General features: G+C 43.9%; 1 protein-coding gene across 1 annotated transcript in view; it reads left to right on the forward strand.

Moving 5' to 3' along the window:
• Positions 1-25,542, forward strand: part of KIF26A (kinesin family member 26A) — a 94,106-nt gene that overhangs the window by 2,258 nt on the left and 66,306 nt on the right. The gene's annotated exons all lie outside the window — the stretch shown is intronic.

A 25,542-nucleotide genomic window follows, 5' to 3' on the forward strand; every position in this document is an offset into this window, starting at 1 on the left:
TGCGCGCCCAACGCCCTGCCGGTAAGTGCGCGGGACGGCGCGGAGGGGAGCGCAGCGCTGGAGCCGGAACGGGGGGCTGCGGGCGCGGGGGGCTGCGGGCGCGGGGGGCTGTGCCCGTTCCGCGCTGCTTTGGGTCGAAAGGGGGCGATTTGCAGCGAGGTCGCGCACAAGTTCGAGGGTTGGTGGAGGCTGAAGCGCGGCCGGCAGCCGCGCGCACCCCGCGCCACCCTCCTTGCCGCTSCCGAGGGCCTTCGGAGGAGGGAGGCAGCGCCCGGGCAGGGACTGCGGGGGCTGCGCGGTGTGAGCGGCACCCAGGACGCGCGCCCGGCTGCGCAGCGCAGCGCGGCGCCCGGCGGCTCCTTGTCCCGCGCCCCAGACGTTGCTCGCAGTRCCCTTTGGAGCCCCAGTGGGAGGCTCCGCAGTTTGGGAGGCTGCAGCAGGGCTCCGCGGCACCTTCATCCCTTGCACATTGCACATCCCGGCTATGCCTTCTCTCTGGCCCAGGAAATGCTTTGGGAAGGGTGGTTTTGCAGGATTTTCTCCATAGGGATGCCCGAGTGTCCCACAGTGCCCTCTGAGCTGCTTGAAGCTTCTGTCTCACTTGACTGCATCATTTGCCTTGCACACGTGTCTCGTGCTGCGCAGTTGTAACTGCTGGTGAATGGATAAACCGTGTGAGCGCCCCAGAGATTGCACTTAGCACRTGTGCAACTTTATTTGTATTATCTGTGCAGTATTTCTTTATGAGCTTCTTTTTTTATCAGAGCTCTTTATTACTGCTTCCATCTCTCTCTTTCTGTCATGCTTTAGTAGGAACGTGTGAAACAGAATGCTTAAAAGGTAATACCTGTGGAAAAAAATACACTGTCTTGACTAGACACCTTCGGCGATCCCACAGAGCAGCTGACAGGGCAAAACGTAAGAGAAAGTTGTGGAGATTCTGTGTCACGGCTCACAAAATGTGTGTGAGAGTTTTGATAGTGGCTGGAAGTAACGTATTGTTTTCTAAACAATGCTTATCTGGAGGGCTGCAAGAATGGGGGGGGGGGGGGTCTGAAGAGGAAGCCAAACCCTACTGACCTTCATTTTCATTCAAAGAGTTCCTGTATGATCTACAGAATTCCMATTGAATCTAAATATAGTTTTGTTTGGAGGCGCATTGTGGAGCAGTGTCACAACGCAACCGCGAGCTTTGCGTTGCCAGGCCTGGTCCAGGCACCTTTGAGATCACCAGGAGTTTTTCTCTGGACTTGCCAGGTCTGGAGGGAGCTCTTGTGCAGTGTAAAAGGTCACGTATATCTTATCTCGCTGAAATCATAACAATTGGACCTTTTGTTGCCATGAGWGGTGGAGAGATGTTTAATTTCCCATGGCGAGGTGTGTGGGATCTGCCCCTCAGCACACAAAACACTGCTCTCATCCCCCAGTGGGCCCTGGCCTTAATGGGAAGAATAGGGTCCTATCTGCGAGTGGATCTCCGTCCTGGGAACCGAGCCCGCGGGTACAGGAGAGCCTTGCCCAGGTGCGCGGGCGAGGAGACCTGGGAGCAAAGGTCCGTTTGTGTGGTCTCCTTTCCGCAAAACCCCAGGGACTTCCTTGATAAGCGCTTGATGATGGGTAAATGAAGCCTCCTTTTCTGCAGGGCTTCAAAGCATGCCTAGGGAAGTAATAGTAGTCATCGCAGTGACAAAACCTTGACAAAGTTGATCACAGGGTAATAGATACCTAGAGCTTAGTTGCTGAGTACCATACAGTAGAGTTAAGAAATAACTGGGGTTTTTTGTTAGTTTTTTGAAGTTTTCAAATGGTTATAATACTCCTAACCAAACTCAAAACCTGCTAGTTYTAATGCAGGGAGCAGCTCTTTGGGAAGGCAGATGCAATAAACAGTCTTGCTCGTTGCCTTCCGAGTGCAAAGTAAGTTAGTGGGAGATAAGAGTCAGTAGGTCAGATACTCAGCGGCTGCGAATTGGCCTTGCAGGGAGAATCTGATGCAATGTGCTGGCAGGCTGAGCACTATGTAATGCTGGTGCCAGAAAGGCAGCAGCTTGCATTTTTCTCCTTCTTTCTTTTTTAATAATRACAAGACATCTGAAAAAGCAGCTCCTCTCTGTGTAAGAGTTTCATGCCCATAAAATAAAAGTCAACTTGTAAGTTGTTCTAATGTACTGTCAAACCAAGCAGCTAGTTGAGTAAACACCAGAAAGGCTACTGCTGCATGCTCAAAGGATTTGTATGTCCTTTGCCATAATAATTAAGGGATCTTTCAGCATAGATTTGGAGAGATTTCCACACCTGGTTTAAGACTCTTTGGAAGGGTGGGTGGGTGCCTCAGAGATGAAAGAAGGGCTAGTTTCCTGCTGTTGATATCTTTACTGATGAAAGAGAGAAGTTGTGTTATGCGTGGGGCAGCTGACAAGGGATTGAATTCCCATTAAAATAAAAACCCAACATATTGTTTGTTGTCTGCAAGGATAACAAATCTAATTGCGTGAGAGGACTATGATTCATACAGTTTATGTGTTGCTGTCCTTTCAATTAAACAGTTTTTAAATATATAAATAATCTAAAGTTTCGGTGCTCAGATGATTTGCATTGATTATAGAAGACTGTTAGCTGTTTGAGTCTCTGTAAAGTTCTCCAAATCTCTGTTGACCGTTGATATAGAGATACACCTCTTTGCTTATGTTGAAACTCTTGAATAAGGCTCCTTTATACACGATTTACTGCACCCTGCACTGTCAATTCCTGCCTTTTTCCTACTGTTGTCTTTACAGTTTGCTGCCACGGTGAGGCCTGTGTGTGAATCAAAACGTAATTTTAATCAGGCAGGGGTGGAAACAAATAAAGTTTGATCTGAAATTACAGACAGGCAATTCTGTACTGCAGTATCAGCATCAGTCACTGGTTCATATATTAAAATAATGGAGGGGGCCAGAAATGGTGTCTTGGTTTATCGCTAATTAAAAGTTTTGTATTTGTCTTGCAGGCTGTATGCCTGGGGAGACGGTAATGGGATATGGGATCTCTTCCCTCTGGGGTTCTGGCTGGAGCGGAGACCTGGTTGTTAGTGCCTGGAAGTTGTTCCTGTTTGGCAGCTGTTGGGTGATCCATGAGAAATGAGTTGGTGGTCCCTGCCTGGCTCCCAGTTGGCAAACAGCCTTGTCACAAAACCACCACGACAATTATCACTAATTGGCATCATTGTTGGCAGTTTCACAAGAAAGGCCGAGGACTGAATGGGAATGTGGATTAAATTAGTAATAATAATACTTAGCACCTAAAATCTTTGCTGTGCTTCACAAATGCTAATTAATTAATTTGCATGATGCCTCTGTACAGTAAGCCCAAACATGCTGTCATTTCTGTAGAGGTATGTGTCAAAGGGAGGTGTGTGTGTGTCTCAGAAAAAAATGGGAAAGTCAGGAACTGTCCTACAAAGAAGTATTTTTGTAGCTGCAGAACTGAACTTCTGCCGCACGGGCATGGCCTGCTAGTTTAGGATATATGGCTAGTTTAGGACGTTTTTAGCTATTACCTTATGAGCAGATGAAAAAGCTCTTTCAGTATGAGGAATATGCACCTGATAAAGTATATCCAGGAGGGGTTTGCAACTAGTGTAGGTATTTTGGCTTAAACAGAAAATCGTGCATACTTATTTTGCAATAAAAGCCTTTTTTTTTCTTGGTACTAAAAAAAGGCCAAGATCAGAAAGTTCACTTTGCAAGTGATAAAAATTGGAGAACGGCTTCTTCCAGCTCAGGAGTTCAAGTGTCTCATTTCAACAGTCCTGTGCTTTGTACCTACAACCAGAGCAGACAGGTGACAAAACCAAGGGTATTGTATTATACATAACCTGAGTTCAACCGAGTTCTTACTGTCCTCATTTTTGAGAGCATCTTTTCCTCCATTTTATTTTCTCCTGCCACATCATCATCAGCACTGCTTGCTGCAGGAGGGACRCCTGTGAAAGCAGATGAGGCTTCCAGAGAATCAACAGAAGCAAAGGAGCAAGTGTGTGTGTGCTGTGTCATGCTATGGGATGTGCCGTGATCTGAGGATGGGCATGGAGAATGCTTTTCCTCTAATATCTGGAAAACAGAGTATTCCTTGTATTTCCAGTTGACCCTCTAGGCGGTGGTTGGGTATAAAGATGCCTCCAGCTGGTTGTGGCCTGTGGAGGGTCTGGGTGCCCAGGACAGGTCATTGCATTAGTTGCTAACGAACCATGAATCATTTGAGGAGGGAAGCAAGCAGCAGCCTGCTGTGTTCTTGGCAGCTCCTCTTCCTTGTGAGGTAGGTCAGCTCTGCATTATACCAGTTGGAAGAAGCTTGGCTTTTCCGGAAAACAAGGAGGATACTGTTGACTTCAGACATACTGTTTGTGCCGACTGATGCAGAACGTGTCTCAACTGTGCAGATGTTGTAAACTGCCATGCATACCCACGGGCTGTGTAACCTTCCACTTAAATCGGGCTGCCTTAGGCTGAGAATAGGTTAATTTGAGAGGATACTGATGATTATGAGGCCTCGGCCTGAGTAGATTGGTAATAGGAGAAAAGTGCCACTTCCCTGTTTGGTGGGTGTGTTATCAAGGAAATGTGCTGAAACTAACACTACTCCACATTTCCAGTCATCCATAGAGATCAGTGGTTGCCTCCCCTTGAGGGTTTGGTATAGGATTGCCTGTTTTTGTTCTTGTCTGCATTGAACTCCTACCCCACACATTTCTTACCAAAGTAATGGTTACTTAATGGGTCTGCACATGGCATTGATGGGCCAAGGAGATGAAGAACAAGGCTTTGGGCATGGCATGCTTTGTGCYGTGGGTTTCACCTGTATGTTAAATAGTACCCCCATGTTTCCTAAGGAAGCTTTAGTTGGATAAACGYTTAGCCCACCTCTTTTGTCCTCTCTATCCCACTGCATTAATGCTGGATGTCTCCCTTTTGTCCCCCAATAAGAAACAGTCCATTCTGTGGGTCTTTGAGAGCTGTACACATGCTGTTTAACTGACAGTGAGCCAATACTGGAAATCTGGCTTTGGTGAAACTAATAATGGTTGGGTCCTGCCCAGCTGATCTTACTGGCAGTTTCTGGAAATTTTAAGAATCTACTCTGAGCCTTCTGCCTCAATTTTAGATCATTTGGGGGTGTAGAGTTAGAGCTGTCTGGCAGCAAGAAGGACAAAGGAGGGCAATATAGTCCTCATTGTTTTAGAAAAACAGTTAGGACTGAGGATTGCAGCCTTAACAAGTGAAGGCTCTGGAGGTCCAGGTGCTCTCTGTTATTCCCATCGTGGTTGCGGGGGCAGCCTGATGTCAATGGCTCTTCTAGAAGAACCTGCACRATGCCTAATTGCCAGTGGGTAGCTTGTTGCTGTTGTTTGCACTGTTGTGTGCTTGGGTAGTCAGCCTGTGACAAATGCGCAAGAGATGGGAAGTGGGCTTTATTTCCTAAGGTTTCACTTGCAGACTCCTGCTTCCCTGAAGGAGCAGGAGTTCAGTGCATGCGGGAGCTGCTGTCAGTGTTGGAAGTGCATGGGTAATAGATCTAAGCTTTTAGAAGYGGGCCCTGACTCCTTGAGCAGTTGTTTTCTTGCTGTGCTCATAGATTTCTATTGGTGACAGCCCTTTTGATTCAGTGGCACCATCACCTAGAACAGCAGAATCCAGATGGCTATTCAGTGTTACTGTGCCGAGTCTTGGCTTGGATCTTGAGGTCCTCTTGTACTGTGGGTGTATGTGTGTTTTATTTAATCAGAGACTTTTCTGTAGTTGGGTGATGTGGATAAGGGGAAGGGGAGACTCTTGTCCTTTTACAGATGCTTCTGTAGAGAAAACAACTTTTCAGGGTCCTTTAAAAATACACTTCAAAATGCTCTATACTTAACATTTCAAAAACATATAAGTAGAAGCCTTAGTTAATAAATATGAAACTACAGGGCATTTCTTTTGCGATGCACTCTCAATATTTAATTCCGTGAGGGAGAGTCTTGCAGAGACTTGGCTGCGGAGCGCTCCGGGCTACGAGCTCAGATGTGGAGCGCAGGTCTCGCCCGTGGGCTGGCGACAGCTCTGCAGCAGGTGTGTGGACACGAGCACTTCACTTGTTCCAGTCGGTGTGGCCGTCCCCACGCTGTCTTCTGGGCTGCGTGACCTAATTGTAGTGAGTTTGCTTTGGACATTGAAGATTTCCAAGCCTGCCTTCTTTTAAAATGCAGGTGGCGGGATTATCTGGCAGTGCGGGTGCCGGAGGCAACAGACCTTCTCGCTGGGGGATCTGAAGTGGGGGAGCTTCGGTTGTGCAATTAGCTCAAGGTCCTGTGGTCTGCCGGGTAGCTGGGAGTAATTAGCATTGCTCCGGCTCTAATTCCTTCAGCGCTCCGGCCTATTAGGGAAAAGGGAGGAAACACATAAACCATTTCAAAATCCCAGGGGGTGGAAAAGAGCATCTGCTTCTAACATCTGAGGTTACTTTGAACCTGTTGAAAGATGTAGTAGCTGCTTTATTGTTTTTGCCAAGAGTTTCCACCTACAGTGATCCCAGCTTCTGACTTGTTGAGCGCGCGGTTGTGGGAGGCACTAGTCATCCTCCTCGCTCCCCGCAGCTGATTGGGACAGGCCCCTTGGCCTGGTGGTGCTGCGGATCGGAGCGGGAAGGGCCGAAACCGCCACGAGATTTTCCTCTCCTGAAACTGGGATCGCCCACCATGTACGTGGTTACTGCTAGYGCTGCCGGGCTGCCCCAAAACTGCACCGTGCGAGTCCGCATCCTTTTCCACAGCGAGGAGCCAGCTGGCCCCTGACTTTTCAGCTGGTGATGGACATTTGGTCTTGCATAGTGAGCAGAGACGTTGCTTCGCCCTGCCCRGAAGAGGAGACTCTTCTGTCTGGAACTGTCTGTGTGTCTGAAACAAAATACTTTTCCATAAGGATGCTGATGCCTTTCTGCTGCTTGGGAGTTGGATTACCTTCGTGCTATCCTATTTRGATATTGCTCATATTGAGAGTGGCAGACAGCTGTCTGTTTGGGAGTATCATATCCTYGTTTTTTTTATTTACCAAAAAAATCTATGGAATTTGGTCTGAATACTCTCTGTGTCCTCTGACCTCAGAGCTGCGACACTGGAGTAACTGTTTTTCACTTATGTTGCCAATATATCCCAAAACGGAAGGTGGTTGGGGAAAGGCAGGAGTCTCCTGTCTGCGACTGTCTGGGCCCATCATCAGGAAAAGACTGGTTTCTGTCACAAGTGGCTACTAATTTTCTTAAGATCTTCCGGAGGAGAAGCTAAGGAGGGAAAAATTGGGCCTTACTTTGTGAGGTCACACAACATCTCACACTGACTTTGGCAACGGGAAGAGCAGTGTCCTATGAAGACACTGGATAAGGATGCAGGACCTGAATTTAATCCCTGTATCTGTCAGAGACTTTGTACATGGGTTTGGGCAAGTGGCTTGTTGTATCTGCGTGCTAATTTCCTCCTTTTGCCAGCAAAGATAAAACCCTTCCAGGGAACACTTACTTTTTGAGACTCTGTTGCTATCGGATGTGACAGCAGTGAGCTGAGCRTCGTGGACCATGGACCTTAGTTGGTCTGTCTGACTGCTGGGGACCTGGGATAATCCTTGAAAAKAGAAATAGCCCCCAAAACCTGTTAGTGAGGAGGTGACGTGGAGAGGTGGTGAAAGGYGCTGAGGTTCTGTGGAACTTGCACTTGCACTGGGTTTATGACCAGGAGGGTGGAGGAGAGATGGAATGATCCCGTCGGGGATCATCTAGTGAAGCTGGAAAGCTGTGTTGCAGCAGTGTRGTGGGTCCCAAGGAGCTCTTGAGCACCTTGAGTCCCTCCTGCTGAAATGTATGCCCAAGTGTGCTGCTTATTAGTTTTTTCATTGAATGTATTATTTTTAAATGGGAATAAAGGAGAAACWTTTGCAGAGAAGGCCAAAAGCAAAGCATGCAAATGATTATCCCGAGGAACGGGAGAATGTCACTCCACGGCAGTAATATATTTCTCTTTAAGGTATGTGAATGTAAACTTTTGGTGTATGGTTATTTTGACTGAATACTTTGCTTTGAAGCTGCCTGAATTTTTAAGGCGTCCAAGTGGCAGATGTTCATTTTCATTCTGGAGACAGGAATGTTCAACCRGTTATAAATATAACAATCTATTCCAGGCGGCTTACTGCTGTCATTGCATGTTTATTTTGTCGCTCGGAGTCTGGCTGCAGCGCACGTATCTCCCTAATGTATGGTGAATCAGCGAAATCTCAACGCTCGCTCCCCAAAAAGGCTCAGATGCACAATTATCCCGCTGTCTGAGTCAGGCCTCAAGATGAGCCTTTGATCCACGTGCCTGGAATTTGGCAGCGTGCTCCGAGTTTCGACCGGGGCGGGGGAATTACCATATGTCAATACCTGCGYGGGGTTGATGGGAATGCTGGACGGCTCTGGGAAAATGATCCATTTTCATTTACCTCCTAGYGAATCTTGCCCTGGTGCTGCCAAGGGATTTTGTGAGCAGGGTGGGAGGTTTCATGGGAGCAAACGTGGCAGGCGATGCCTGCAGCGCAGCCGGGCTTGCAGCCGTGGCAAAGCTTTAGCCCCAGTTGTGGCAGCATTCAACAGCTTGTGCTTAAATGTCTTTCCCTATTTTACTGCACCATGTGATTTGTGCTAGTGCAGTTTGTGTCGCCATCAGTGTCTATCTTGATCAGTGCTGATTATATTGAAATGGGTGGTGTTTGGCTTTGTGCTTTAACAGTCTTTTGGGAAGTTAGATGTGCTCAATGTATCATTTTTTGTTGTTGTTGCATGGTGTTGTTCCTATTACACATGGGTTGCAGTATMTGTATTTTCTTTTTAGCATCATTGCTCTTCTCCCTAAATTTGGAGTTCAGCAGTCTCTTGCACCATAAAACGTAGCTTTATCAAGCACAKTTTTTTTGGGCAGTGTTGGGCTGCTTTTGCCTCTCTCATGATTCTGAGGCTGTTCAGGTGCAGCAGCCGTGCCTGGGCTGCACCATGCAGCCCTTGTTGGAGCTGTCCTGCTGAGCTTTCCGTGCCTCCATGCAAGGCAGCATTCCCACGTGGTGGCTGATGTCAACAGCACAGGGTCCTCCTGGTACTCAGCCAGTTTATGTCCTAAGAAAGAGCAGCTGTCAGAAATATGAAGGCATAGAAGTGACTCATATGATCAGGAAACCTGGCCATCCTTATTTCAGTTAATTTACGACTTCTGGGTCTTTCTGCACTGCTTGTGCAGGAGGTGAAAGCATTTGCCAGAAGATGGTATGGTGAAAGCATTCAAGCTGTTTCTGATGCAGCGTTTGGGCCCTTTTTGAGCACTGGTGCTGTAACAGACCCTATCTTTAGCACCAAATTGGTTGGTATGCCTATAACATATCTGCTGGCTAACTGCAGCCATCTATAGCAAGCAACAGCCCAGTTTCCAGGAGAAAAATGGCCTAGAGCCAGATCTAAAAAATACATTAATGTTCTACGTGGGGGCTTTGGTAGACCTTGGTGTATTGAGTTGGATCCAGAATCCAAAGGCTTGCAGCACCAGGCCTGGGCAGCCTCTGACCCAGCCCAAACTGGGTTCATCACGCACAGTTTCATGATAGTAGAAGATGTTAAAGTGATAAATAGTGGAAGTCAGATGGAGCTGGTCTGTTTTAAGCAGCTGAGGTTCAACCTGTGATTCTGGATCACTTGGCATCTAGATGATTGAARGAAATGTATGGACATAGTTGAGTTAGTTAATCCCAGATGACCAGGGCAAAGGGAAATCATTTTGCTTCCCATGTGGAGAGAATGCTTAGGAAAACTGTATGGAACGTGCCAGCCTTTGTCCATGTTGCRCTCTGTTGTTTTGGCAAAGCAGCAGCTGTTGTTTGGCCTGGCATTAGAAAAAGGGAAGTTTTGGTTGACTTGGGTATTGCTTCAGAAGTGTCAGCTGTGTTGGGYTATTGCATCATATGTGTTTGTGGAGAGAGCTGCCTGCTTTGATTGTGGGAATTGGGGTCCCGGGAGGGAGAGGAAATCTAGCTGGACCTATGATGAGACCCTCTAGCTGTCCACATGTGCCGTAAAGCTGAGTGCTGAGTGCCTCTTGTCCAAGACCAGGATTCTTAAACCACTGCCGGGCCCTGGGCCGTCTGATCCCAAGGAAACAGTCCTGAGTGATGGGGAACAAACGTGCTCTGCGTTCCCGGTGGGAAACCACAGTGGCCTTTGAAGGATGGAGGTGCAGGTGTGTTGCGTTCGCCACCCTCCTGTCAGGGCAATGCCCCTGCTCCATTGCTGAGCTGCAGGCAAGTAGATGGGAGGGCTAGTTTATCCCACTGCTTTATCACTTTTAATCACAAATATCGCTTTTAAGAAGAGGTGTCTTTTAGCCTTCTTATGAACTCTGAGTGTTGTAGGATTCCTGTAAACTAAAATATCTTGAGAYCTGTGCTGTGGGTGAAACATAGGCCAAAATTTTGCTTGTAGCTTGCAATTAAACCTAACATTAAAACAAGGCTAGACACTCCAGCTGAAGTGCTCAGGTGTTAGTGTAGCTTCATAACTATGAACACAGAAGGCAGCTATTTCGCTTCTTTCTCTGAAGATTCTGTTGCAAAGAAAAGAGAATGCATTTGACATTCCTCCAACAAGCTCTCACAAAGGTAGTTTTGTGTGGATGATTGAGTGGCATGGAGACACTCTAAGATATTGTCCTTTTGTGGGTTTTGTAAAGAGGAGATACAGTTGAAGTAATTTATAGTATGCAYGGAGTCTCAGCAGTCTGCGGAGAGAGCTTTCAGCAATTACCTACAAGAATAAAATAAAAAGCATTTATTATYGATATTTGTATTCCACATATTAAGAAATATTTCTTCTGATATTGTTAATTTTTTATTTGTAGACTCCAAAGGAGTGTAGAGTAAGACAAATGTGGAGCAGGAAGAAAAATATATGACTTAATGTATGAAGTTTACATATTYTTGGTTTGATGGATTTATGGTTTTTAATTACACCTTCATGTCTTGCATTGGGATCCCTGGGGGCCCTTTCTGAATTTCATGCTTATGCTSTTATAAATATGAGATGCTTTAACCTGCAGCCGTGTGTATTCTTACTGCCATTTGACTGACCTCTGGTAAAGCTGCTTTTTATTCAAGAGCTTAAAGTTTGAGACTTTAACAAAGAGCTAAATGGCTAGAAAACTTTTCTTAAATAAAAAAAACACTTAAAGAGTTTCCCAGGCTGATGTGCTGTGCATATGAAATACAGATTGTGAATAGCTTTTGCTGCGTTTTGGCAYGAAGGATGGACTTTGTGTTTGGCATGTGCCAATTTGTTCTCTTTACGTGTGTAAATTGGAGTAGCGCCTTGGCTGCTCTTAGCCTATGGCCTTACTGGCTCSCTATGGACGTTTGGCAGTGGAAAATAACCACGTCTTTGGTAATGACCCTTCAAGGAGCCATGACTGCGTTTAGGAAGAGTATTTTCAAGGATATATAGTTCTGAATCTGGCTGTACCTCTYCTTACTTCTGTCTTCTGTTACACATGGCAGTTGATTTTCATTTCACAACAGTTTGCATCATGGTTCATTTATTGAAAGTGGAATTGAACACCCGTGTTAACAGGTGGAAAATGGAAGCTGTTGGCTCCATAAAGCTTCAGTTGATTTAGAGTGGTGAAATRGGAGGAAATCAGACTGCAGCACTCGATCCAGGAGCATATTTCCAATCTCTATCTGCATAGGTGTAGCATTACCTCTATGTGCTTTTTTTCCAAGCACATCCTCTTATTTTTTCCATTCGCTGGGAATATGATCATCTGCTTGTGGAAAAAAATTATAATGCCAGGTTCTGTTTGGTACAGCTAAGACAYAGCTTGTCCAAATCTAACAGCAGTGTATCTGTAGGACAGACCGATAATACTCAGACTCTCCAAAAGAAATCTGCCTTTGGACTAATACTGAGCTTAAATATTTGGACCACCCTGTGGCATTTGAAAACAACTGAAATAGGAGTGAGTTCCTACCAGTCCCTTCACTTGGGAAGATGATAAAAGGATAGCTGGGGATTTGTGCTGTGGCCACAGCATGTATTTGAACCCTGTCTCCAAGGTTTGTGCTGCCTGTCCCTAATTACTGCTCTGTCTGTGGCTGTTAACCAATTACACACAGCCTGGGAGCAAAATAGCTCTGATTTGTGCTGCAGAAATTTAGTTGGGTTGCTGTATCTCACTGACAAAGCTTTTGGTGCCGTGAAAGATATTTTATGGGGAGGATGGGCTTTTCTGACCTGCTCAAGTTCTTCACTGAACTTTTCATTACTGTGTGAGGACTTGCTGCTTCTAACACTGGGTGCAATGGGAAGTGTGTTGAGTAGACACCTGAAGAATTGTAATGCAGACCAAGGAAGAACACTTGGCCATGGGAATTGAACACGAATGAGAACTCAGGAGCATTGCTTTGGGTRGAACATCTGGAACATCTTTATTTTTATTTGGCTGGAACATCTTTATTTTTCTGTTTGCRTAGCTTCCACTTTAATTCCCCTTGCTAGTCCATGTTCTGCCTGGTTTTCTTTCCCCATGCCACAGCCTTGCCTGTGTTGGAAGTAATCCAGGACATCCTCTCTGCTGTCTAAAGACTGTGCTCCTGCTTTCTTTGGACRTAGTGAAAGGTCTGGTGCAGCAGGTCATCTTGTTGCACATAACGGTACAGAGGCAGCTCATCCCCATCTAAGGAAGAAGGATGAAAAATGTCTATGATTGCTCGCCAAGAAAAAATGTAAACCTACCGAGTGAAAAATCAGCTTCTTTCTTTSCCTCAACGGGATTCTTTAAGTCTTTGCAAGAGCACAAGAGTTAAGGTAATCCTGATCTCACAGAGCACTTAACTCAGAAGTCTTGTAGCTCCGCAGAGTATAATACAGGAGTGAAATCAGTGTGAGATTAGAATAAGCTTCATTATCTTCAAAGAATGTTTACTTAATGGTTTGGGAATCGCTGTGTTTGTAGGTAGAGGTAGGAAATGTCCTCAGGCGGGTGCTGAGAGCATTAAACAGACCGCTAGAGTTGCTCCTCAAACCTCTTTGCTTGCGGGGGTGATTCTCCCACCCGGGTGCCTGCTGGGCCAACGCTGCCTTCTGCTTTTATACACCCTCGGCAGCGGGCTGCAAGAGATTGCCAAGCTGATTTGGGACAGTGAGGGCTGAACCCAAGCGATATCCTTGTAGCTCTTRTGTTATTTCTTCCATGTCCTGGCAGCTCTAGTCTTTACAAGGTAATTATGTGGACAGTCTTTAGCCTCTGGCTTATTTTCTTCATTGTTTTCCTCTAATTTTCTTCCAAATTTCTGTTAGTTTTTCAGGGAAGATGTGTTTGCAGGACAGCTTCTGCGAGTGGGCCTTTGAGTTAGTGTCCTCTAGTGTCTGTCTATGGGATGAGATGGATGGTAGGGGAGAAGCGGGTTGCTGCCCTGCTTTTTGTTGGGGGGTTATTAGCTGCGTGTCCCTCAGGACAGTGCAGTGGGTGTCACCATGTGGTGTTGGCGTTCAGGGAAAGCCAATTCTGGCAGTGGAAAGAAGCACAGTGATAACAGCCTCCATCCAAAACCTGACCTGCATAACTACCTGAGAAGTCATCCTCCACTAATCTCATAGCAGTATCATTTGTATTTTTCTTATAAAAATACATGTATATATTTTCCTTAAGATGGTATTCAGAGAAATTTTAAAAGTGCCCAACCACAGACAAGTTGTATTAGTTTAAAATTGAAAGAGAGGAGCAGAGTTGTCCCACCTTGGATATTTTATCTGTCACTGGTAACCACATGGAGGGCAATACACAGTTTGTTTGGTATGTGGAGGGTTTTCATGTGAGACTGGGTTTTTTTTCATTGGTAGGGTTTCTTTTGATGGCTGTCAAGTTACTTCTGATCTGCAATACAAATGGTAATTTGATGTATAAACTGTTACGTAAAACCTATAGTACATTTAATTTAGAACCAGTTGGGAAGTATAAACATGTTCTGCATAAAAGTATTTAGCTCTTCCATTTTTCTCATGAAAACATTCGTGTGAAAACAGCGTTTAAAGCAAGTATATACTTCCTTGGCATTTTTGTTGGAAGGCAGAGCAGCGAAGCAGAGTTCCAGGCAGAGGTATTTTTGTTCCAGGCTGCTTTGAATGCTCGTTTGATGCTGAGTCTTTGTTCAGTCCAGTCCTGTGTCATTAATGACTCTGGAGTAACTAGGTATGCAGAGCTGGAGGAAATCCTGCTTTATATGTTCCTATTCTGAGAGAGCCTCAGTCGGGATAACAATAATACCCCTCAGTGAGGTAATGTGTAAACATAGTAACAAATAAAAACGTGCTTACTCCTTACCAAAGCAGAAAAAACAGCTTATGAAGCATGACATCGTCTTTGATATGTGCAGATTATCTCACCTGCTTCACTCTGTGGGGTAAGACATTAGCTATAAGAGCCAAATCTGCGTCTCTCAAAGAACCCGTCCCTCTGGTTGTGAAGGAGCTGTCAGCGAATGTTAAGGAGAATCAAAAAGAAGTAGGAGACCTGTCATAATGTAGTGAAGTCAGTTGAAAGACTTGCCTTGACTTCAGTGGTTGATTCCTGTTTGAGGTGGAGGGTTGCGTTGCTCCGTGCAGTGGATTGTCACACATCCAGTCAGGGCTGTTGCTTCTAGTGAAAGCGGTGGGTGGTGTGTGGTGAAACTGGTGAAACACTGTGTTTATATCCATCTTCTTGATGTTTCTCTCAAGATGCCATGGGAAGAGAAGATGAAGATGTCTCCTGTTTTTCCCTTTGCTGAATGAAGCAATTTTCAAGAAGGACCAATTTTCTTATAGAGGGTCAAATTCCTCTGCACTCTGAACTCCTCCAGGTTCTTTGCAAAATCAAAGCTTGGATTTAAAGCTTTTGATCTTGATCAGTAGATGGATAGCAAGTAAAAAAGTAGGATGAAATTTTGTAGCAATTGTGGGAAACTACTGATATTTATTATTTTCTTCAGCCAGTTTCCCTAGGAAGCGTGTGGTTGTAGAGTGAAACATCCTAACACCATGCTACTGTTYTGTTTGTGTTCTGGACTTCCCTAGGCACCTAGCACAAGCCAGCTGGCRTTATATTTAGCACATACATTTTGCTGGGCATGCCTTTATGGACTGGTGAATTGCATGCATAGACACCATAGCTCTCCTATTAGCCTTTCTTATATATGCAGTGCTTTTATATGTATGACTCTGCTGCACACACTTAAGAATTACGTCGTTAGTCTTCCTGTACCATCATTATTTTTGACTGTTAAACAGCAGGAATGACTTTTCTTTGAATGAGTAACAGTCAGACTTGTGCCATATTTTAAGAACACTCAGAAGACATAAACCTCTTTAAGTGGTGTGATTTTTTTTTACTTTATTTGATTCCTGAAATGTCAGACACTTTTAAAGTTCCTAAGGTTTGTCTCTTTTCTTTGGGAAGTGTTTGTTGAAGGGAAGCCAGCTGGTGTGCGGAAAGTGTTGCTCTCTGAAGGACTGAGTGTGTAATGAGCTCAGCTGGGGAGAAAGCAGTGACAGTTGCCCTTGGCTTTTCCTCCTCCTTCCCCCCCTCAACTAAAAGTTGCCATCTTGCTCTCTTGGTTCAATGCCACAACGTGTTTACCTGTGAAATGTCCTTCAGGAAGCAAAAGATGCCTGAGGAACAAGAGAAGATCCCATGTGAAGTGCTGACTGGCATCTGGTTGACCTGTGCTGGTGGGTCCTTACACAGATTGGATTCGTGCCCTGTTGGAAGAGGATCAGATGCACAGAGCTGCTGTATGATGACCTTCTTCCAGTGAATGGGCACTTGCCCTTCTGCCTCTACCTCCATCATTTCTTCTCTCCTGTATTTTTGGCAGGCACAGTCCAACCAGGAGACCTTGGTGTGGGGGAGCCCCTGGTGGTGGGAGGGAGTTGTGTTGGCCGTGTTGGTGGAGGAGGAGGTCACGTTCTCTCTGTTCTGCAAAAGGTCCTTCATGGTGGGCTATATAGAGTGAGGGAGCAAAGGGGTGCATATGTATTTGGCATTCCATATTTTTAACTGCCCAGTGGAAAGTGTGAATGTGAAGTGACTTTGTACTGTGAACTTGGAGAATCTTCCTTCCCCGGACCCCCATGTGTACATTGCTTCAAGATGCAGGAAGGGGAGAAACTACCCATGAACAGCCACTTTCCAGAAACACTTGAGAATAGAGTCTAATGAGTATGTATCACCCCTTGTGTATCTTGCTTGTTTCAGGTTATGTTGGGATGGCAGTCCTGATCGTTATCTTGTATTAATTTTCTTGAGCGTGATGTATGTGGATACACCTACTGCGCTCAGAGATTTCACTGCTAGATTAGAGACGTGTTTAGGAAATTAGTAACGAGAGAAAAACGCATAATTAAAAATGATATCAGTTTGGAAGCTCATCCATCTTCAGCCAGCTTGCTGGAATAAAAAGGAGTCTTACACAATGCTTAGTGGTGGGAAAACACACTTGGCTTTCTATATTTTAAACAGGAAGGAACTGTTTAAATGAAAGACTTAACAATAGTAATCAGGGCATTTGCTTGGGAACGCTGGATTGAATATTGTAGCTGAATGGTGTTGAGGTAACCTGAACAGTATAAAACTAAGACAGATCTTCTTATATTTGTTTCCTTTTATTGATGTCTCCAGAAAGAAGAATTTTTTTCCCCGACCCTTTTAAAAAGTAATTGGCATTCACACTTTGGAATAGTTGAACTTGCATATGCTGAATATTGGCCATAGGGTTATGAGGTTGCACAGTTAGCAATTTATTTTTTTTTCCCTGTGATGTGCAGTTTTATGTGAAATGTCTTAAATTCAGAGGCTGCTTCAGAATTTTAGCTCTTCATTCCCAATGACCATTATAAAGTTGCCATATGCCTAAAAATGTGCTCAGCACAACTGTGATTGTTTAGACACTAAATTTCCTCTCATTTTATGATGGGATCCTTATTTTAAAATAAAAATATTCTTCAACTGGAGGAAAAACACCATTTGGTTGTATATGGTTCATTATAAAATGCGTTAACTTGAAGCATTTTAAACAGTACACATGCTTTATATGAGTTTTATGCCATTTTTGGTGAACAGTTAACAGTAGCATGTTGTCATCCTTGTTATGATATGTCCATAAACTTGGTTATCTTTCTCTTTGGTCCAACTTAGAAGCAGATAGGAAACCTAAGCAGATGTCAGAGCAATAAACAGGTGTACAATGTAGTACTTTGCGAAGTTTTRATTGCTCCAAGGATATTCTCCAGTTAATGGATTTGTTTATTAGGTGTTTCTGTCTGTTAGGCCTTATACAGGTGCTTTAGACATGAGTATTTTCAGGCTAAGTATGTCTACTTAGTCTAGGGACAACCTCTACATATCCTTGCAGAGGGAAATACCTTTTGGTTCCAGTGTCCGGAGCAGCATAGCTGCAGAATTACTGAATTGTATGTTGTGCAGAGCTCTGGGTGATTTGAGATTGCAGTAAACTTATTTATTTATATAGATTTGTGAGTTTGGCATTTAGAGGCCTGAATCTAAGCTGGGCCTGTGGATGGTACCAGCATATAAATATTTACTTTTGTTTCTGTAATCACTTTGTCATAAGACCAAGCACAGAAGGGGCAGCCTGGTGGTGCGCAGCAAGTCTTTGACTTCAGCAGCAGAGTCAGAGCAGATGTTTCATTCTGCCTTTGGGTGCCTTTTGGTTGTGGCCAACATGCGTCTGCCTTTGAGGAACACGGGTTCTTTGAGGWATGTCACAGCTGTGGTGGGGAGCACCAGCAGTTCCCTTGGTGTCTCCTCTACAGCTCATTCACCAAGAATTGGCTTTCCTGAAGGGATGCAAGGGTGGCCTAGGCTCCCTTGATGGTCACTTTGGGACTGCACTGCTGAACGTGGTGTGTGGCAGACATGGATATTGTTGGAGGATGCCCTGTGCTCAATGTCCAGAACAACAGCGTGGTAGAAAGAGAAAACCCCTGGGTTCATGTCCCTTTGCTGCACTGTGCGTTTGGACCTGAGCCAGGCAGTGGAGCCAGGACTAGGCCTTTTATGAGTGATATTATGTATTGATGGAATAAAGAGAAAATCCTTTCCTTGGAATTAAATAATTGCTTCCTTGATGAAAGGACACAGCATCTGGCTCTTGTGCACCATGTATTTTGTCATGTAGATGTAACTGCTTGCTTTGTTCCCTGGAATAATGTTAACTTATTAAGACATGAAACTGTTTCCAGGTCAGTGGAAAACCACATATAAATCTTTATTACAAGTACTGGATTGTCTTTAACTCTTTATAAGATGTAATTAGTGTCCAGTAATCATATTGTGGTACTGTTGCTGTGATTATGCTGGTAGTTAGAGTGCAGTGCAATTCTGGTTTTATAGAGTGAAGCTAATGTTAGCTTGATTAAAACAAAGGATAAACGTCAGCCTGTGTTGTTGGTCAGTAAATTCTCACCTTTCAGCTGCTCTGTTTCATTGCCTCGCACAGTTCCAAGATGTGACTATCTGCCAGGGAATGGGCTGTGATTATAAAGTAGTGATTTTTTTAATATGCAGTGCTTCAGGGTGAAGCACAGACAGTCAGTAACAGCACCTGCAGTGGGAGGGAAGATGCAGGTTATAGCAGGGTCTTTAAGGACAGTGACTTGGCCCAAGTGTGTCTAGACATGTTTTGATCCTACTATAATGAATAACTGTGGGTTCCTGTTGTTTCTGTTTTGATTGAGTGCCCAGCCTATGTATGGCAGAGATAGGATATTAGGGCAGGGAAAGGAAGTAACTGTCAAAGTGCATCTCCCTTAGGAAAGCAAGAATGTGAAGGCATGGAAGAATTGGGGTTTAAAAGCACTTATTTTTCTTTGCTTTTCATGGTGTGTTGATTATATACAATTTTCCGCATGTTGGGTAATGGAAAGTTGGCCCCAGAGGAAGTCGCATTGTAAGTCAAGTTTGGGATTATAAAATCAATCACTGTTGGGTCACTAATTGGTGTGGAAGATAGGAATTTCCTATACAGTATGATAAGTTCATTGTTTTTTTGGCAGTGTGTGCAGTGAGCTTTTAGCCGAGGATATTCTTTCCTGGTTCTGTTGTTAACTCAGGAAAAGCATCAGGTCATTTATAGTTACACCCAGCTCGCTGGAGGTGGCAAGGAGGAAGGGGCAGCTTGGTGTCATATAGAACCTGCATGTGTTTTATGGAGTTTGTTTTCATCCCTCGGTGGCATGACAGCGAAGCTTGGCAGCCACATGGTCACAGGGAAGATGGATTGCCCTTGGTGTTAAGCCTCTCGCATCTCGGAGTTTATGTCAACACWCACATTCTTCCAGCAGCAGCATCTGGCCGCTTGGCAAGATCTGTGGACAGTTGTTGGGTTTGCTCTGGAGGTGCCCCTGGCTGTCACGCGGCTGCTGGCTCGGCCAAACTACTTTGTTATTCTAGCTGGTTCAGTTTTTATTTATTTATTTTTGGGCTTACCTACGATTGTGACAAATTGCTTCTGCAATCGTGGTCTTGAGCAAATCCTGCTGAACTTTTTCATGCAGAGACTTCCATGAATTGCTGATGTGACTTCGTATCAGTGACAAGCTGCTGATTAGAGCTGGAGTGGCAGCATTCCAGCCTGTGCTTTCTGTGCAGGTTTTTCCTGTGAATTATAGCATCAGTCTTGTGAAATAAAACATACAGTTTTTGAGTATATCTTACACAGTGAATTTCTCTGAGACTAGCACTGCAAGCATAAATGGTATTTCCCCCGTCGAGTCAGACGCTGGGATGGTGCTGTCTCGAGAGTTGGGTCCTGGAAGCAGCCACTTGGATTCCTCAAATTGATCAGAGGCAGCAAAGTTTCTGGCACAGCTGATATAAACTGGCACAGGAGCATGTCAGCACAGAGCATGTCAGCTCTGGATTTACATCATCCAAAACGCTGTCCCTCTAAGTTTGATTGTATGTTTTTATTCATATAGCTGTACTTTAAAAACATGATCCTTTCAGAAGCGCGTTGCCTTTGCAAGATGCGCATGTCAAATGGAAGTGAGTGTTGCAGCATCTGTTTTCAATAAATAAGCCTATCGGGTTTAATGCCTTCTCTTGGATGTTAGTAGATCGGCAGGAGACCGGACAAGATGGCTGGTTTTGTTGGCCTTAAACTAATGAGCTGTACAACCACTTCAGCACTATCCACARCTGGAGCTGTTTGCCTTGCTGTCACATTTTAAAGAATGTTAGCAAGGCATGGGTGCACACTGTTTTCTTTCTTTTTTTTTTTTTTCCTCTCTCTCTTTTGAATGACTATTTACATTTATAATAGCAATAACAAACATTAGATGAAATGTGTTTTTTTTTCTAATTATTTACTGCAAATTTGAAACAATACCTAGTGCCACAAAATTTCATTCTTAAAGTGGGAGGAAATTTCCATGTTAATTCCATCACCTAACAACTGCAGGTATGTTTTCATGGACATTTGATACAAGAAGACACAAGGAGGTGAAAGATGAGTGTTTGTTGCTGGTTTGAAGTTAAAGTGGAGATGCTGAAGCTCAGAGGTTGAAATACCGACTTGCACTCAGTCTGAATCTTGCCATGAATGCCTTTAAGGCCAGAATGTCATCCAGGGGCTGTAGTTTCTCTTCCTAGAAGAACCCTTTCCTCCTTAGCAGCTTGTCCTTTTCCAGCAGGTGAGGAGGCAGCTCCTTTTCCAAGGTCCCAGGACACAAAATAAAAACAACCTCTCATGTAGTGACTTCAATTGTAGGGAGATATAAATGCCTGCTGTTATGTTGGGCATTGTCTACCCTGGTGGAACTTTTGTAGAAGGAACAATAGACACCATAAAGGTTTAAAAGCCCTGTAGGAGTGACAAGTAGAGCAAGCCAAAGCCTTTCATCTCTCAGTTGCTGGTTTTAACAGTATCTGGCTTGAAGGGTGTTGGAAGCTGTTGCCAGGTGTTTGATGGCTCCCATGTCTCAGGAGACGGAGGCTTGTGAGGAGGCTGAAAGAGTTTACAGAGATTTTGTAGCAAGCCATCTCTGGGCATGGCTACATCTATGTGTGTTAGAGGAGAAGCAAGCTTAATCTGCCTCTGTAATAGTGTGTTTATGTTGTGCGTTGTAGACTCTCTATTACCCGTATTAACACGGCTTTCAAGGTGTTCTGCACATGGACGGAGTGGGTTTGTGCCTGCCTACGGGCATAACCACATTGATTTCTGTTGGTAGAAGAGAAACCTCGAGCAAGGGGAGTTGCTGCTCTTTGATTACAGCAGCCCTGTGCGTAGGGAGAGGTTGCACAACACACGGGTTTGTGGGATCGCTGTAGGACTTCTCCCCTTCCTATAGCAACTGCTGCACGGGGCATTGATCCCGGTCCTTGTCCTGCACACCTACGTGACCAGCTGCACTGACACGGGAGAGCAGCTTAAAAATGGCAGTCTCTTGATGTTTAGGTTGCCTAGAAAGTGTCCAAGGTCTTCCTGTACACCCTAGTTGGGTATTTTAAGGATTGAAGGCTGGTTAAGTGGTTTGTGTGCACAATTCCCAACCTTTCTTCATCTGCAGGGGGAAGGAGCAAAGCAAATGACCGATCTGACATAGAAAATAGTTCTTAGGTAGAAAAGGGACATTTTAATATTGTTAAGGCAAATAGATGATGAAAAACAACAGAAACAAAAACAAAAGCAATAAGAATACCTTACTCCTACTGCTAATCCTGTTCTTACTGTGACAGTACTACCACCATAGATACATCTCTGGGCCAGAGGAGCAACAGGTTTAACAGGCATTTTTTTCTGAAGAGGCTGTGAAGTTTGTTGATAGCTGGGTCTCCAGAAGCATCTGGGCAGATAAGCCTGCAGATAGCTATGGATTAATTTTTCTCATGCCATCCTGTTATCAACATTTCTGGTATAACATCAACAACCCTGAGATGTCTTTTGCTCGTAATCTGGTCTGGCTAGTTTTCATTCCTTTACAGCTCTTTTTGGTTGGCTTTGCAATGAGTTCTTTTGAACCTTTGGAAGATGATAGTCTCGTTACTGTAATGCTACTGTAGTGCTCTTGTGCTCTCTTTTTTAATTCTCATTTCTGAGATTTTCATCATTGATACTTAATTCTAGAAATTCATGGACAAATTGGGATAATGCCTTTTAATTTAGGTACCTCATTTAGATTCCTAAAATTATCCTCTGAGCCTGTAGGGAACAATTCCATCCTTTCTATCTGTAACAGTAAATTGAAAGATGAATATATTAGTAATCATAAAGAATGTTTGAGGGGATAATGATGGGCTGTGAGTCTTTGGCAAAAGAGGAATTATGTGAGGAGGTGCTACTAGGGCAAGTGTGCAAGAGTTAATAAAGGAAAGATGCAGGTTGGAAAACTTGCTGGGGTTAAGACAGCGTAGATTGCAAATACTGTTTTCCCTAATGACTGTTTAGTGACCTTTTTTCTTTGTCTGTGACACTTGAATCCAAGCAACAAGTCAGTCTAAGAGTATGTCATATGTGCCTTTCCAAACACTAGGACTGAAGGAATATACGCCTGGAAAGAACCTTCAGATCTTGAAAAAGGTAGTCCAGGTTCCCCCACTAAGATGGGATCACCTATCTCCAGATCATTTCCCACGGACATTTCTCACCTTGCTCTTGAGAACCTTCAGTGAAGGAAGGAGATTTTGCAACATCCTTCTTTAACTCTTGCCAGTATTTACACATCTTTGGAAGTTTTGTCTTGTATTTGACCTAAGGTGTTCCTGCGGTAAAGTAGGATGATTTCTTCTTTTCCTTTCCAAARCAGGGAAGAATCGGTCCAGTCTCTCTACAGCTACCTTTGGTGGAGTCTTCCCAAGTCTTCTCCCCATCTTGTCTTCTAAACTGAACTAACCACAGTCCTTTAAACTTCCTATCTGTTTTTTTTTAAACTGTTCTTTTTTCCCCTCTAGATGGTCTCCAGATGTTCTCCTATTTGTATAACTAGATCATACTTAATCACTAATAAGATTTCATTGGAGGATTATTTGATGGTTTGTGCAGTGAGCCCCACCTGCAGATTTCCCCTTGGGATCTGCTTTTCTTTATGATTTGAGAAGAGGCCAACAGTATGGGGTGAGCTGCTTCTATGCACTGACTGTCACTGAACTCAAAGGAGAACTTTGCCTCAGTTTTCAACATACGGTTATGGGGAATGCCTGAATTTGCTTGCTCAAGTTGCTGTGCTGTGGAGTAGCATAAAAAGAAACTGGAATCCAGTTTAACACAGATGCTGTGAGATGAACAGATTGGAGCGAGCGGTGGCATTTTTTACGTATACCGCAAGTGGGCCAAGGTACCACACCAAACTGTTTAAAGCCACTGCTTGTGGTTAAGGAGTTAGAAATACCCACAATTTCTTTTCTATCCAACTCTATTTGGAAGGTTTCTTTTTTTCTTTCTTTCTTTTCTTCCTTCCTTCCCTACCACCTCATTTTTAAGCCCAAGCAAGGAGGAAGAGGAATAATTCTATCCCACTACAGCACTCTCTAAATTCAGATGCAAGCCCAAGACTCTTCAGCCAGCAMGTCAGTTTTTGGTGAAGCAGTTAAACTGAAGCAGTGGCGTTTTAATTAAGATGAAGAAGAAATGTAATGCGCTGTGTTCTTGGGGACAGACTGCCTGGTGTGCTAACTATGTGCTGTACACAGCAATTTGTAGCTTGGAGGAGGAATACACAATGGGCAGCCCCTTGAATCTGAAAGCTATATCATTACTTTATGGTCTTCAAGTATTCATTTGCTAAACAAATAATTGATAAAATGAACATGTGAAAGAGACACTGAGAGGGTGTGACCCAGTGCCAAGCACTGGTCTTCATGGCTGATTTTTAAATGCACATTATGCTAATGATGTTCATTTGGAAAATGTGTCCACTCCCTAACTTCTGCTGCTGAGCATTTTTTTAAATTGGATTCAAATGGCTGGACTGAAACAGCTTTAGGGTTTATATACAGAGAGTGCTGCAAGTGATTCTTGTCCTGGAGAATCCTATCCAATCTTTTTAAGCCAATGCTCCTTTCAGTGAGGCTGGGATCCAGGCTGTCTTCATCTGCTATGTTTTTTTAAAAGTCTGTCTCGTACAAACAGGCACCGTTTTGCTGAAACAAATGCAGTTATAACCATCTATATGTGCTGAAGATCTCGCCCGGAGCGTTACTGCCCTACTGGGTCGCTGGRCTGTGTGAGCTCGGTCCTTGGTCTCTGGCCAGAGCTTGTCTATGGATGAGTCCATCTCAAGGCTTACCAGCACAAATGTGATTCTGGAAAGAGAGGCTATTCCTGAATAAATGTAATAATAAAAGCACCCTTTTATTTCCTGATGGAATGATCTTAAGAGCTGATGGCTTTGTGGCATATTGACAAGGCGAGATATTCTGTATACAGTGGCTGTGGCTATCGCCTTTTCATACCAATGCTGAGATCCAGGGCTACTGGATTATTCAGGCAGCTCAACTGAAGTTGGTCTGTATGTGCGGTAGGTGACCTTCAATATGGTGAAGATCTTTGAGGCATCAGTTTCTGAAACAGTCATTCTAGCACTTTTCATAAGCACTGAATTTACTTTACAGAGGAAAAAATAGTTATTTTTCATGCAGTCCAAGCAGAGTTTCTGTAATCTGAGTTATGCTCACAGGCTAACCAGAGTTTACACTCCATCTTCAAAGGAAGAAATAATTAAAGATGGAACACTATTCATCTTTTAAATAAAAGTGTCTAATTTCTACAATCKTTTTGTCTAGTTCTGTTTCGAGAAGGGATATGCAAACAAAAGCTTTTCAGACACTGGAAGTATTATGTGATGATGGCTTTGCAACTATTCCCAAACAGTTATTGCTATGCAAAACGATCATACAGTGATGAAGGCTTTAAAAAAAAGAGAAAGAGAAATATAATGGGTGTTGGAAGGCCATGCTTTCCTATGAATAAAATCACTACTGCATCTGCCCTGTGATATTACAGTAAGCTACAGAACGAAGAGGAAAATTAAAGGATTACTTAAACTCGACGATAAACATGCAAATTAAAAGTCATCATTTTTAAGTGAAGTCAGGCACTATTAAAATAAGCACAAAATTACATACTAGTTTGTATGTGTGGTTTAGAGAATATATAGAATGTTAAAATTGAATCAAATTAAGAAAAGCATTTTCCTAATGCAAGTAAAATATCTGTTTAATTAGATCGTAAAGAAAGGAGATTAAAAGTAATATTTTGCAATACAGTAATTACTATTTTTCAGGAGTAGTCAGGTTCCTGTGTGTTGATCTAAATTTAAACGTGATAGCAGATCTCTTCGGAGTCCTTTGTTTTGTTTGTGCCTCTAATTATTTTAAATCACTCCCATTACCTTTATTTTGCTTCCCTTTACGCCGCGCGCCGCGTGGCTGTTGGCGACGATGCTCTGCTGGCTCATGGGCGCGGAGATCCC

This window comes from Nothoprocta perdicaria, unplaced genomic scaffold (assembly GCF_003342845.1).
Source record: "Nothoprocta perdicaria isolate Ctin4 unplaced genomic scaffold, notPer1 scaffold_56, whole genome shotgun sequence".
In the NCBI taxonomy this organism is placed as follows: Eukaryota; Metazoa; Chordata; class Aves; order Tinamiformes; family Tinamidae; genus Nothoprocta; species Nothoprocta perdicaria.